This window comes from Triturus cristatus, chromosome 12, assembly GCF_964204655.1.
Source record: "Triturus cristatus chromosome 12, aTriCri1.1, whole genome shotgun sequence".
NCBI lineage: Eukaryota > Metazoa > Chordata > Amphibia > Caudata > Salamandridae > Triturus > Triturus cristatus.
The window spans coordinates 39,885,600-39,899,323 of NC_140595.1; the positions used below are offsets into that span (position 1 = coordinate 39,885,600).

General features: G+C 44.4%; 1 long non-coding RNA gene across 3 annotated transcripts; it reads right to left on the reverse strand.

The window, feature by feature from the left end:
* Positions 1-830: 830 nt before the first annotated feature.
* On the reverse strand, positions 831-11,266 carry LOC146772352 (uncharacterized). 3 transcript variants are annotated; one of them, XR_014972237.1, is made up of 4 exons: positions 11,186-11,266; positions 2,348-2,417; positions 1,831-1,918; positions 831-933 (listed from the first exon to the last, which is right to left on the reverse strand). It is a non-coding gene; the product is annotated as an uncharacterized LOC146772352 (long non-coding RNA). The 3 variants fall into 3 exon arrangements; XR_014972236.1 differs by having other exon boundaries at positions 11,169-11,266; XR_014972235.1 differs by lacking the exon at positions 11,186-11,266 and having other exon boundaries at positions 2,348-2,646.
* Positions 11,267-13,724: the final 2,458 nt, after the last annotated feature.

Here is a 13,724-nt window from a genome sequence, read left to right on the forward strand (position 1 = left end):
CCTGTAACGATGCCCTGGGTACATGTGTACCATATATTAGGGACTGTCAGGGTACCCCAGTATCCAATCTGGAGTGTACCTAGTGTATACCAGTTTAGGGAGAAAACAGACTGGGGTCCTGATTAGCAGGATCCCAGTCAGACTAGTCAAAAAACAGCACCAAGCAAAAAGTGGGGGTACACATGCAGAAAGATCCTACCTTCCTACAATAGTGCTCTGTAGGCTCCTACCAGTGACACTGCTGGACACGAGCTTGGGGGCTTAATAGCAGCATCACACATCACCTAGAGCATAAGGTCTCTTTGAAGAGGTTCAGACCTCCAACATGCCTTGTGAAATACTGCCTGGCCAGGTGTTGAAGGAACTAAAGCCAGAATAGTTCAGAAAGCTGGGTTCAATGCAGTTGGCCAAGCCCCATAGCACTCATTCCATCCCTTGTCACCAACCCATAAAAGCCACTTCCTAGCAGCCTTCTCCAAGTTTCCAAGTGCTGCGGGGAATGCAGTCTTGATATAGCAGGTGAAACTAGTGAACAAGGAACAATTCAGAGGGGGAACACCAGGGCACTGTACACCTACTAAAATTGAATATACAGAGCACTAACTCGCTCCCCTTCTCCCACAAAAACCCCTTTAATTGCCAGCTTGCATTGGAAGAAACTTATGGGAGAAGCAATTTTACAAAATTAGGTAGCTACCCATCACAAGAAAGTGCTTTATTCCATCTAATGATGAGCCTGAATACCATTTGCAATCAACCCACAGGAGAGCCCCTCTGAGGAAACTTTGATCACTCTATACCATTCTCAAAATTAGCACAGGACACAAGAATTCAGTTCAACACTTTATTTTTTCAATAATGAGAAGCTGTGAAGCGAGACAGTCTGGCCACCAAAGAATTCTTCCAAGAGGCTTCCTGTGGGAGGAGAGTCACCTACAAGAAAACAAGAGGAAGAACATGAGTGAGGACAGTTACGGTCACCAGAGATGAAGCATCCAAAGTCAACTAGGACTAAAAATTGTACAGGTTAATTCCACTCACTGCTATAAGCCAAACCCGTAAGATTGCTCCACTTAGTGGCAAAGGCTCTCCCAAGCACACCAGTACATTTGAGTAAGCACAGATAACGGTTGCAGACCTAATTTTAAATTGGTGTTCTTGAAAGAATGTACACACCACCCTCCCCTTGGTCATATTCACTCCTTTAAGTTGCGGGCCCACACTTTGCAGAGATTACAGCATTTAGGAGCAGCATCATTCTTATGAATCCTACAACTCAGTATGCAGACAGATACACCAATTAAGATTCATGGGAGTCTTCTGTTATGGAAGACATTTATCTGCATGGGACCAGGTTTAAAGTTTCCTTTCCCTCCTCTAAATTGAGGTTGCAAGATGCTTTATATGCACCCTCTGATCTTTACATATTACCAGTTCTCATTTTCCTGCAGACCCCAGTTAAACAGTTAAATATCCCAACCCCTCCAGGGTGATTTCCAACAAGGTGAACCTTCAGTCTTGAACAGCTTCATAACCCCCCTAGATTTACCTTCCAAACCACACCCTACTGCAAAACAGTAGGATCTGCCAGTCACAGACCTGATGCAGCACATCCATTCTCAGATGTGCTCATGGCACAGTAAGCTACTCATGTCCCTTGATGCACCTTTGATTCTCCAAGTCACCTCCACTCCTCACCGCAATCTTAACTTACACATGCCATTCTGCCACCACCTTGAAGGCAGTGATCCAAATTACTAGAACTAAGTTTGATCACATGCATAACACTTATTTAGTGCAGGTTGCACACTTTATAAACCCATAACTCACCTTTCATTGTGCAGGCAAAGTCGGATTCAAAAAAAGGCTTCACAAAGTGGACAACTGAGCAGGTCAGATGCAGAAGGCTGCTCCAAGGCTGTGGAAAACATCAACATTAGGATTGGAAACAACTATGTACCTCAGTTCAGTTTGCAATAATTTTCTGCCCAAGTCAAGAGCGTGATTGTATCACAAGAAAACAGCAAGAGCCAAAGACTGTTCTATCTTGAAGGCTCCTGCATTTGCCCCACTCTAAGGGTGTTACTTTGAGTTATATGGAGCAAATTTCACTGGTCAGTCTCAAGATTGGCACTCTGGGGTGCTCTTGGATGCCAGAACTCAAGGTGAGACGAGACCAACCTCACTTCTCAGTTGATCATGTGCTACAGCCAATTCACCCCTTGAGACATCCCAATCAAAACAGGTGGTCATGTGTGGCCCCAGAAGTCAGGCTCAAACAATTACTTTTAATTTAGTCATTAAAACAAATGACAGTAAGAAAGCAGAATCTAATAAGAGGACTTACCCTTAATATTGAGTTTGATATGTTTCAAGCAGCACTGACACAGAAGACTGCTTCTAAAGCTGCTGGAAATCTGTGATGGATAACAAGGACAAATTAGAACAAAGCTCAAGTAGAGAATACAATAGTGTACCAGCAATAGGGCCTTCCAATGTCAAAGGTGGTAGCATCTTTCTCAACCATAAGGGTTTCTCCTCCAGTGACTGGAGTAGATTTCACTGCGAGATGCCTGAATAGAGGCATTCTATGCAGCCCTTGGGTGCCAGAATTCAGGCTATCTCGAGAGAGGTGACAGACCAGAGCCAATCTCTGCCTCCTCTCAGTTGACGTCAGCACTGCAGCCGGGTTACCCACATGGACACCGCCCCAAAACAAAACTGGTGCCCACATGGGGCCCGGCTGCAGTGCTGAGGTCTGGCTTAAAAAAAAGCCACTTTTTTTAAATTTAGTCATCACATAATAGAAGTAAGAAATAAGAAAGTAGAGAAAGTGGGAATACGAAGGACAATAAAAAAAAAAAAAATTTAAAATAAAGACAAGAGGCTGGATAATTGCTGAAACTAAATGTGAACTTTTTTGGGGGTACTCAGAGGATATCACTGCTACCCATTTTAGTGGTACTCAACCACATTGTGTCTACAGACTGATGCAGACTAGACCTCCACTCGCCATCCATCAGGGGAGGCTAGCAGCTCAAAGACACCATGCACCCTTAATTGGCATGTGCAAGTAATAGTCACGATGTTGCTGCAAGAATTAATAACCACTGCAATTATAAGCACTAGACATGTCTAAGCTCCATATATGAAGACAAACTGACTCCTGACCTTGTCCTTTTTAGAGCGCCGCCCCTGAAGGGCTAAAATAGCCCGAAATGCATTGGGCAGTTGGATTAATGATTTTTGAATAAGAATGAAAATAATTCTACCACATTACTTTGAACAAATGGTTCAATAAATTGAATTGACTTTTGGATTCAACTTTAGTTTACTTTGCTTCATTTACCCAGGGAACTCGTCTCTCAAACTGAGTGCAACACGAATGACACTTTCCTACTCAGGAGCGTGCTGACTTTTTAAGCTCCATATATGGTCATTCACAGGGAGCCCAGGCAACTGCCATTTCCAACAAATGTGGACATAGCCACCACATTGGAATCATAATTTATAAAGCACACAAATGCCCTTGGGCATCTTGGTGCCAACATTTACTAACTTCTTGAAATGAAACCGCAGGGGGAAATGAAGACTAGAGTACAGGCAGGATTTCAGATGCTTACGAGAGCGTGTCAAATTTAATTGACATTTAAGGTGCTTAAGCAGTCAATTCCTAAGTTGACAGGTGGAATGACCAAAGTTTGTCACCCCAAAAGACAGATTGGAACAAGAACCGTTTTTGAAGTTGCAGATTGCAACAGTCTATTATGGAGCATACAATACCTTTTTTCCCCCAGGTACTACGATCGAGTCAAAGTGCTTTATGCACCAAACAGAGCACCTTAAAGGCCACTAACTGCAAACCACAAGGTACGATAAAGCAACCGAAACAGATTTGAACTTCAATAATTTGTTAAAGCTGCGATTGGCTGCAGGGCCTGAAGTTTTAGAGAGTGTTTTATACCCATATAAAGGGCATTGTAGTAATCTAATCTTGATAACGCAATGACAACTAATTTCCGGAAAACAGAATAAAATGTAGAACTTCTTAAAATACTTAGCAGGAAAAACAGGACACGATCAATTTATAAATCTAATCCCCGAATGATAGATGAGAATTAAAAAGTAACCCCAAGTTCCTAACTTTGGGTACTGGCACAGGGAGGATCCAGGGTCACCAAGATTGATTCCAAGAGAGCAGTGTCCTTCCGAAACAGGAGAACCTTTGTGTCTTTTTACAGAATTCAACTTGAGGCAATTGCAGTTCATCCAGATAATTGCACACAAGTGTCACCTAAAAGAGTCAGCGATCTAGTCAACATTGCTGGAGATCTACACTACAATGAGTGTCGTCAGCATAAGACACTGTATCAAAGCTGAAGGATTGGATCAACCTAGCTAAGGGGGCCACATTCATGTTAAAAAGCGTAGGGCTCAGGGATGACCTCCTATGGATACCACAAGACAAACCGAAAAACTGAAACTCTCCAAGGGACACACTGCTCTCTTATTAAAAATGAATAGAAAAGATCAAGGGCCAAGCAAATGATCCCAATTCTGCTAGGCACTCCAGCAGGACTGCATGGCTCTGTGTTGAAGGCTGTAGAAAGGTCCAAAAAGACCATGCAAGAAATTGCCTCTTTTACACAATTAGCCCCCACTTCCAGCCTGGTTTTGATGTGGCTTCAAATGTAGTACACAGGGTCTATGTCATCCATGTCCCCTATACCAGAGCTTGTTCCCTCAAAACATATCGCCCAATTGGAACTCCTGCCCCTTCCCGGTGAGAAGAAAGAAATTCAACATAGCACCCTGCCTGGGTGCCATGCCAGCTTGCACTTTCTGTAGTTCTAAGTAAGTGACCCCTCAAACAAGCCTCAGCACTCTAAGGCAGGGTACAATATACCACCGGTGAGGGCATATCTGCAGGGTAAGATATGTCCCTACAATAGTGGGGTCCATTCGTTAGTGCAAGAGCCAATGAAGCCATAGAGTACTTGGGCTGGAAACTAGACAACCCTAGTTCCACAGCACCATGATGGCTTCACTGAACAAAAGAGTATTTGGTACCAAACTACTCAAATCCACACCGATGCCAGTGTGAGATTTATTGTACCATATACTCAGGGCATCTCAAATGTGCCCCCTGAAAACCTACCAACCCTGGTGTGGTCTGACCAGCTGTAGGCAGCCAGCCACCAGATGTGTTTCTGGATGCCTGGGTGGAGCGCCCCTGTTCTCTGGGACCAGAAATAATGCACATCCTTGGCAGAGGTGTCACACCTCCTACCCCAGGATGGGCCAGTGCTTGAAGAGGAAGCCTCAAAGGCCTGCCGCCTTTGAAATGTGAAAAATCAGGCTCTGCTGCTAGCAGCAGATGGCAGCTCCTGGTTTACACCCCCACTTTGGGTGGGAAAACTTAGAACAAGGTGTTTCCACCTCTGCCAACTGGACCCCTAAGGTGGGGCAAGTGAGGTAAAGCACATCTTTCAGTCCTTGCCTTGAAGATGAGGGGACCCTCCGATCAGGGCTAGGTCTATGCCCCCCCCCCCCCCACAGGAAGGTGGCATAAGAGGGTGTTGTCACCAGGTAAGGTACCCATAGACCCTACCTGCTACTCCCCTAAATCTAGTAGTTGGGTGGCTCCCCCAGACCTAGGAACAAGATCCGAGACAACCAAAAGAAAAAAAGACAACATTCCCGGTGGGTGAGAAGACTGCCTTGGGTCCAGCCAGTCTCCAGCTTCTGCGAAACTGCAACCAGTTTTTCAGCCAGCAACCTCTGAAACCCTGGGAGGACTGCTGCCTTTGAAATACTCATCTCCCGTGGACAGCGGAGCAGTCCTGAAGAAACCAACTCCTAGGACTCTGGATCCAGACGGATATGCAATTCCTGCCCACTCTGCACAGGTGAGCAGCTCTGGGCTTCTGGTGCAGTGATGTCTCCCCAGCGATTCAGACCTAAAGTCCAGCGTTGACTGGTCTCCACAGTGGCACCTGCAATGTGAATCCAGAGGCTCCCCTGACCGACCGTCTCTGGTAAGATGATCGAAAGACACCTGCACCAGAAACCCCTGGGCCTTGGTGAGCTGAACCAGTGGTGCCCGACACCTTACATCTTTAATTACCTCTGCTGCTGTTGGTCTCCCTTCTGCAACCTCCAGTGACATGCCTGCAGCCCGTTTGTCAAAAGAAGAATCTCCATTGAAAAGCATTGGGCACCCATTACGGAATTCGCCGCCTGCACCCAGCTGTCCTTGTGCTGCTGGCGTTTTATGCTTTGTCCTAGTTAGTGGCCCCTCTGTGCTCTCCCTAACCCACCCCCAAAGCCTGCCCCCCTGCAACCAATTTACCTACCTGCAAACTGTGTGGCTCTAGGGACCCCAGTCTACATTGAAAAGCATTAGGCTGAACTCAGATTTTAACCTCTTCACCAGGCGGTCTAGTTTTGGTACTTACCTGAGCCTTGCGAACCTTTGGTCCAGAAGACTGGAATTGTAAGTGTGTTACCCTTTTAACTGACATATTTTTCCCTGTAGTTTTACATTGTCCTTAAAAATATTTTCCAAACTGAAAATTGACACTTTTATTTAGAAATGTACCTACCCGATTGCGTAGATCTTGGTCTCATAATACTAAGTATTTATCTAAGATTGGTCTGGATCTCCTTCTTGAGTCATGCGTTCATTGGTAAATGTGCAATAAATGTCTTACACTGCTATTAGACCTAATGCTGCTTGCCCACACTACCACTAAGAGCACTTTGTGTTTTACATTGGAGCCCTGTACACTTTTGGGGAACCCCAGGACTGTGCACGGTATTTCCACCTAGTGGAACAATACCATATACAAAGCAAAATTACTACAGACCAGATCATAGTTAATATCCAGAAACATCCACCGCTTGGTTAGTCTCTCCATCCACAACTCGAGCATCTTACTACCCAGGATGAAATTAAAAAGTGCAATAGTTCCCTTCTAACGTAGCTTGCCAACTGGCTTCTCAAAGGCAGGGCAGTATTTCATAGAAACAAATGTAGTAAAAAGGCACCAACCTACCTTAAGTGTACTAGGAAAAAACTATTTTTAATATCATCCTAAAACATCCAAGTCAGCCTTTCAGCACTTCCATCTCCCTTATACAATCACTGAAAAATTTGCTGCATGTTGAAGTTTACTCCATTCACACTCATTGAAAGAATGAAAACTACTCACCTAGCGTATAAAGGCTTATTGGAAAGGCCTAGCATGAATATGCCACTTACAGGTCCCATTACAAACAAGTTGAAACAATACCTGCACCCTCCCCGAAATCCCCCTACCACCAAGTGTCTCACCCCGACACCACATGCTTAGATCAGGAGAAGTAGGTGAAAAGTGAAAGACCATGGTTTCAGATTGTTGAATGCCCTTTAACAGTTCTCACTGGGCACGGAGACTACCAGGGAACTGCATTGTACAGTCCAGAATAAAGATTAAAGAATGATGGGCACGTTTGTCAGAGCAGACTCCATACAATATTACACATTGAGTGGGTCTGGCAGGGTCATCAGAAGTATCGCGTTGCTAATAATTACGTAGAAGCTATTGCTAGAAGCCCTAAAAGAGCATGGTACGGCAGGATGCTGGGGTCATGCACCCCTATAAAATGTATCACCAAAACAACTGCAGCCACATTTGTTCAAGCTCACTAGACCAGACTGGTAGGATGCCTGCTTTTGGTACTTTCACAGCCTGCATTCCTAATCAACCCCACTCTGAAAGCAGAATGCACAGGGGCGTAGCTTAGGGAAAATGCATTTATTTTTGGGTAATTAGTTGGATACAGGTGCTTCTATGATGATATGGAGAGGTGTTGCATTTCACCAGGACCCTTAGCAGACATAAATGCACACCCACTTGTTTTGAAAGTCTTTAAAAACTGGCTTAGATTTTTTATACGTTTCAAATGTATGCAAGGGTTTTAATTAATAAAGCATAATAAATAAGTTACTTATCTACCAACGTACATTACTCTACATTGCCACTGCCTCTAATGGCCCTCTTGCACCCTACCCTTGTATAGTGTACTTCACTGAAAAAAAATCCTTTCCATGGTTTGTTCGTTCCAAAACCCGCTAGAGAACGGCGGCAGACAAATATTCATTCTACAACTGGCTGTGGCTTTCACAGAGAAAAGCACAGGACCAACTCCAGCCTTAAAACCAGCGGACAGCCTGCTAAGAGATTATAGTAGTTCCTCACAAACTGTAGGTGAGCACTACAAACAAGCGGGCAACTGTTATAGCAGGACCTAAACCAGAACCAAAAAAAGTATGGTCTACAAAGTGTAATCTTGGCAGTAGCATTCCTTCACTTGAAGAAAAAAAAAAAATCCAAGTCAGAGCAGCCATCTGCTCACCCAGTGACACTGCCCATCACCAAGATTATTAAATCAAGCTATAACGTGTGGATTTAAGCCACACAGCAATTTAGGGATTAGATAATAGAATCCATACTACGAACTGTGACACATAGGAGCAGTGAGAAGTATTTGAGGAGGGGACTGACTTGCTCACATGGGTGGTATTTTAGCTTGGATCAGATTCTCTGGTGAAAGCAGGAGCACGATGAAAGGTAGATCGAATGGTTTCCTTTTTGTGTGGGCAAATTCATCCTTAAGCCAGTAGTAGAATGAATCATCCCCCCCCCCCCCCACAAAATCTGTTCATTCAAGGGTCTGCTTTTCCATCCTCAAGAAAAGTAGGGCTAAAAGTGCTTTTTTGTTGGCCAAAACAGCTTTGAAGTCTGTGGGATACAGAGACTTACAATGTTAGAGTAAGATTTGGCTTAAGCACCCTTAACGCACAGTAAGTTCGGAGATAGCCAGGTTCTTCTGGGAAGGGCAAGAACAGACTAGAAGAGCCAAGGTTACATGACTCAGGGCACTAACATACAGATCACGAGATGACGGCAGAAACACCTTTCCTGGAAATTTAGAGGAGTTTAAGACTTCACACTACTCTGGTAAATTTCACTAAGGACCAGGCAGTGTTTCTGCGTATAAGGATTTTGTTCGGTTTTAAGGCCTCCAACTCCCCTTGCCTCCCTGGGTGTGCAGTTGCTGTAGTAGATTCTCTGCATGGGTCCTCCCCATCAACGTTCATGGAGTCTGGTTACAAAGCCACATTGTAGTCTGTAGCAGAAGCCTTCTTGAGCATCACAGTAAGGTTTTGAACACATGCATCAGTACCAGTTTTGCGAGATTGCTCACTACACTATGTAGTAATGCAGTCACCTTGTGCTGTCATCAAAAATTTCTGCAAAGACTGCCAACTAGAGAAATTCAACAAGGCTGGCTTAAACCCTGAGAATACAAATACCAAGACTGGAGAAATTCTCAGTGGCACCAGGTTTTGAATGAACACACCAATTGTGTTCAGTCCAAAAAGGAAAAAAAAAAAAAAAAAAACTTGCAAAAAGGAAGCAGCTTTCCGATTTATCAGTAGCTGCCGAGGAGAGATCATGCGAAGAGTAATGTTGGCAGATGAGACCTGCTAAAGAACCAGCTAAGTACTCCATGGCCAGGACTTCCATCAAAACGCTGGCAGCCATTGAAACTGAAAGTGTGGGAATTGCCAAGGCAAGCAATACCACGGTGTACCAACAGGTTACTCTGCAAAAACCTGAAAACAGGAAAAAAAGTTAACGTAATAGCCATAAAAACAGCACTTGAAAGAAAAACATTCAAGGGGGGGGGGGGGGGAGAGAAAGAAGAGAGGGCACAAGCAAATCAAGAAAGTAATTTCATGTCTGGTTAGGTCTGAAAACCTTCAACTGTCCCACCAGACGGTTAAAGCCACAGCTGCGCCCACCGCACTGAAGACCACCTTCCAGCGTCACATAGGCTAGCGGGCAAAATACCATCTGATACATCCCCACCGCTTGCAAAGTGATGAGTTCTGAAAAGTTATAGGAAACAAAGAACTAGCTACAAACCTGTATGGAAAGAAAAAACAAATTACAATGCACGCCATGTTTAAAGGAAATCAGAAACATTCACAGCACTCCCAGGAAAACCCAAAACCACCCTCTCAGAGAGAAGTGTGCCACCTACACAAACAACCTACCAACTCTGGTCCCTTGTACTGGTACAAAGAACAGAACCCAGAAACAAGGAATGTTTCTTATCAACAGCTCCTAAAATACAAGAGAAATAAGGAACAGCACTGATCTTGCAGCGGCTTCCCCAGGAGACAGAGGTAATATCAACAGCGACCGAAAACTGTTCTGAGTCACCTGCTTTCCAAATTCATAATAAGCGGTGCTGATCCTTTAAGCGCCTCACCCACAAACAAAAACACGTGCTCTGACTGAACACCTAGAGCTCCAAGCAGTCAGGACCCTCTGGTAAATAACCTTGCAAGAAACATTGGAGCCTCACCTTGGAGCCAGGCTCCTGGGCTTCAAGAATCACCTGCGAACAGACAGCGTTAATGTGGATTAATCATGAAACTGATTTAAGCGGTCAGCAACCCACACTAAATGCCCCCTTCCCCCACCTTAAAGCCAAAGGTGTACAGAAAGGTTACCTTTAAAAGTTCCAACAGCAAACATTACAAATACAAAGAAAGCATTTCTAACTGCCTCAGAGTTGGACTTCTCCCTGCGAGACGCTGCACTATAGTCATAAATCAATAGTTTAACTTACTAAAGTGCTTACTTGAAGAGAACTCCAGTTCTCTCAGATGGGTGCGTTCCTTGCAGAGAGCTTTTTTTATGGGAATGATAAAGGAAATAAAGTTGCCATGACTAGTCAGCTTACAGTAACCACACTAAAAGTATATTTTTCGTGTGGGGGAGGAAGCAAGCATCTACCTATAGAGAAATACGCTTAAATAATAAATGCCACAATACAAAGTTTAACATTTTACCTCAAAACGACCAAGATTGGAAAGCAGAACTAAACAGCATTTTAAACGATTTGTTCAGAAGTTAACGTTCACTTCAACTACTAATAAAAGAAGAAAAACAAAATCATTTTAAAACATCAAATTGAATAATGACAACCTCTCAAAAACAAATATTACCTGGTCAAAAAAAATCTATATTCAAAGTACGTTATATGAAATTAATCAACAAAAACGACTAAATAAATGAAAGTGTACCAAGGACATAAAATAAATTTACCACCAACGCTCACCCACCGGCCTCCGAAAAACCGTTCCATCTTCTGCCTTCATCAACGTTTTTCTGCGCTAGCAAAATGAACATCGAAGTCCTAAAACTACAAAACCAGAAAATTACAGACACAAAACCAACTGTGAAAGTTCAATAAACAATAGAACTAAAAAATACTGCTAAAAACGTAAACTACACCATCACATAAATAATACTTACACAGGAGAAACACAACCACTAACGACAAGCTAAACAAGAGAGTAAAACAAAGTTCCCTATACTAACACACTTACCCGAATGAAACTAAAGCAATACAGGCATCTTCTGCCCATTTTTAAATCAATAGTGCAGGTGCGGCATTTGGTCACGTGGTCACCTTTGGACAAATCAGAGGCTTTCCCATAATTAAAAGCCACGCCTATTGCGGGCACGTGACGGTCTTATGGCCAATTCAAGACTTCCCTGAGATCTTAGCGGGAGCGAGGATGAGGCAGGTAGCTCGAGGGGATGAAGCCAGGTGGACAATCCAGGTGTCATTCATTGGCTCCTCAGTGAGAGCGGGGACTGTGATTGGCCACGTGGTATTCGGGTGATCGAGCAGCTGTGTCTTTTTCTCCCTGAGGCTTCTGGGTACCTGAGGGTGGGCAGGGAACAGCCCCGGAAGTGGAATCCTCGCTGCGTGGAGTAGGCCCAGATAGTTCATTTAAAAGGGGGGCCTGTCTCGTGCACAGTTTATTGACCGGGGCTCTAGGGAAAGTAGCCCTGGTCCTGGGGTGGGGCGAGAATAAAGGAAAGTGGGGGAACGGGTTAGGGTTGTCACCTGCCGCTATTTCACCAGGCCATGCTCGCTCACCCTGGACTTTTCTTTGACAATCTAATGCATTCTGGGAGTTGTAGTCTTGGTTCACCTGCATTGCACAGCACTGAACATGTTGGATTAACCAGCTTTGAAAAAGGAAAGCTAGGCGTGCATTATTGGTTGGCTGACACGGAAGGAGATGTCAGGTTTATAAATCTCTGTTATTGGCTGGGGGTTTTCGTTTGTAACGGGCGCTCCAATCCCCAGACCTGAAGTGTTCACTTCCCAAAACAAGTTTCAAGGTTGACACAATACAGACACTTGCAACAATGTGCTCTCGGTGATGCAGTCCCATCACAAAGCAGGAACACCACTAAGTAAGGGGCAGCACTTTTATTGCGGCTAGTCCATGTCCCAGACAGTGCTTTAAATGGGTAGGTACTGAGTACCTGCACTTTATTTATGTGAAAGGGAGAGTACCAGCACTGGCGCATTACTTGTAATCGGAGAGTACCAGCTCTGGTTCATTACTTGTAATGGGAGAGCACCAGCACTAGTGCATTACTTGTAAGGGGAGAGTACCAGCTCTGGTTCATTACTTATAATGGGAGAGTACCAGCTCTGGCCATTACTTGTAATGGGAGAGTACCAGCTCTGGTTCATTACTTATAATGGGAGAGTACCAGCTCTGGTCATTACTTGTAATGGGAGAGCACCAGCACTGGTGCATTACTTGTTATGGGAGAGTACCAGCACTGGTGCTTTACTTGTAATGGGAGAGTACCAGCACTGGTGCATTACTTGTAATGGGAGAGTACCAGCTCTGGTTCATTACTTATAATGGGAGAGTACCAGCACTGGTGCATTACTTGTAATGGGAGAGTACCAGCACTGGTGCATTACTTGTAATGGGAGAGTACCAGCACTGGTGCTTTACTTGTAATGGGAGAGTACCAGCACTGGTGCATTACTTGTAATGGGAGAGTACCAGCTCTGGTTCATTACTTGTAATGGGAGAGTACCAGCACTGGTGCATTACTTGTAATGGGGGAGTACAGGCCTTTTTAGTAGTGAGTACATGAATTTCTACTTGTTTTTCTATATTTCCATTTTCAGCCCTGGTCCTAGAGCACCCTAATTCCAGTACTGTGATTCCCCAGCTGATCTGCTAGTGATTGTTCTACAGCACCTCACACCCTTTCAATATTCACTCTGGTCTCACACACAGCTCTACTAAACTTCCCCAGTCCCGAGGTGGTATCCCTAACCCATCAGCTGTACCTGTACGGGGACCGACATACCTGTAAGTCCAGTGCTAGAACCCCACCCTCATTCATCATCACTACTACCCATGCACCTCGACGCTAGTCTGCGTTACCCTCATCTGCGCCAGTATTGAAACCAGTCAACGGGATGCTGCCGACACCCACTGCAGTACTGACCTGCAGTACCTGGTGCTATTCTGCAATTGGCACCATCAACACAGAGATCCGTACTTAAGAGGACATCAACTAAGGTGAATGTATGCCTGAAAAAACTAAATAGGAAACTAACTCCCCCCGATGCCCCCTCCCAAATGGAACTCGATACAACACTTTATTTTCTTGACATATATAGTGCTAAGAATCACTGGACGAATCATCTTTCTGCCTAGGTCCAAGGCTTGTTGAATTCAAGGTGGGCTCAGTATGTGACCGCAGGCCCAAGATTTGTTTCATGATGCAAAATGAATATTTTTAAAAATTGACATTGCATTTCACGTAACC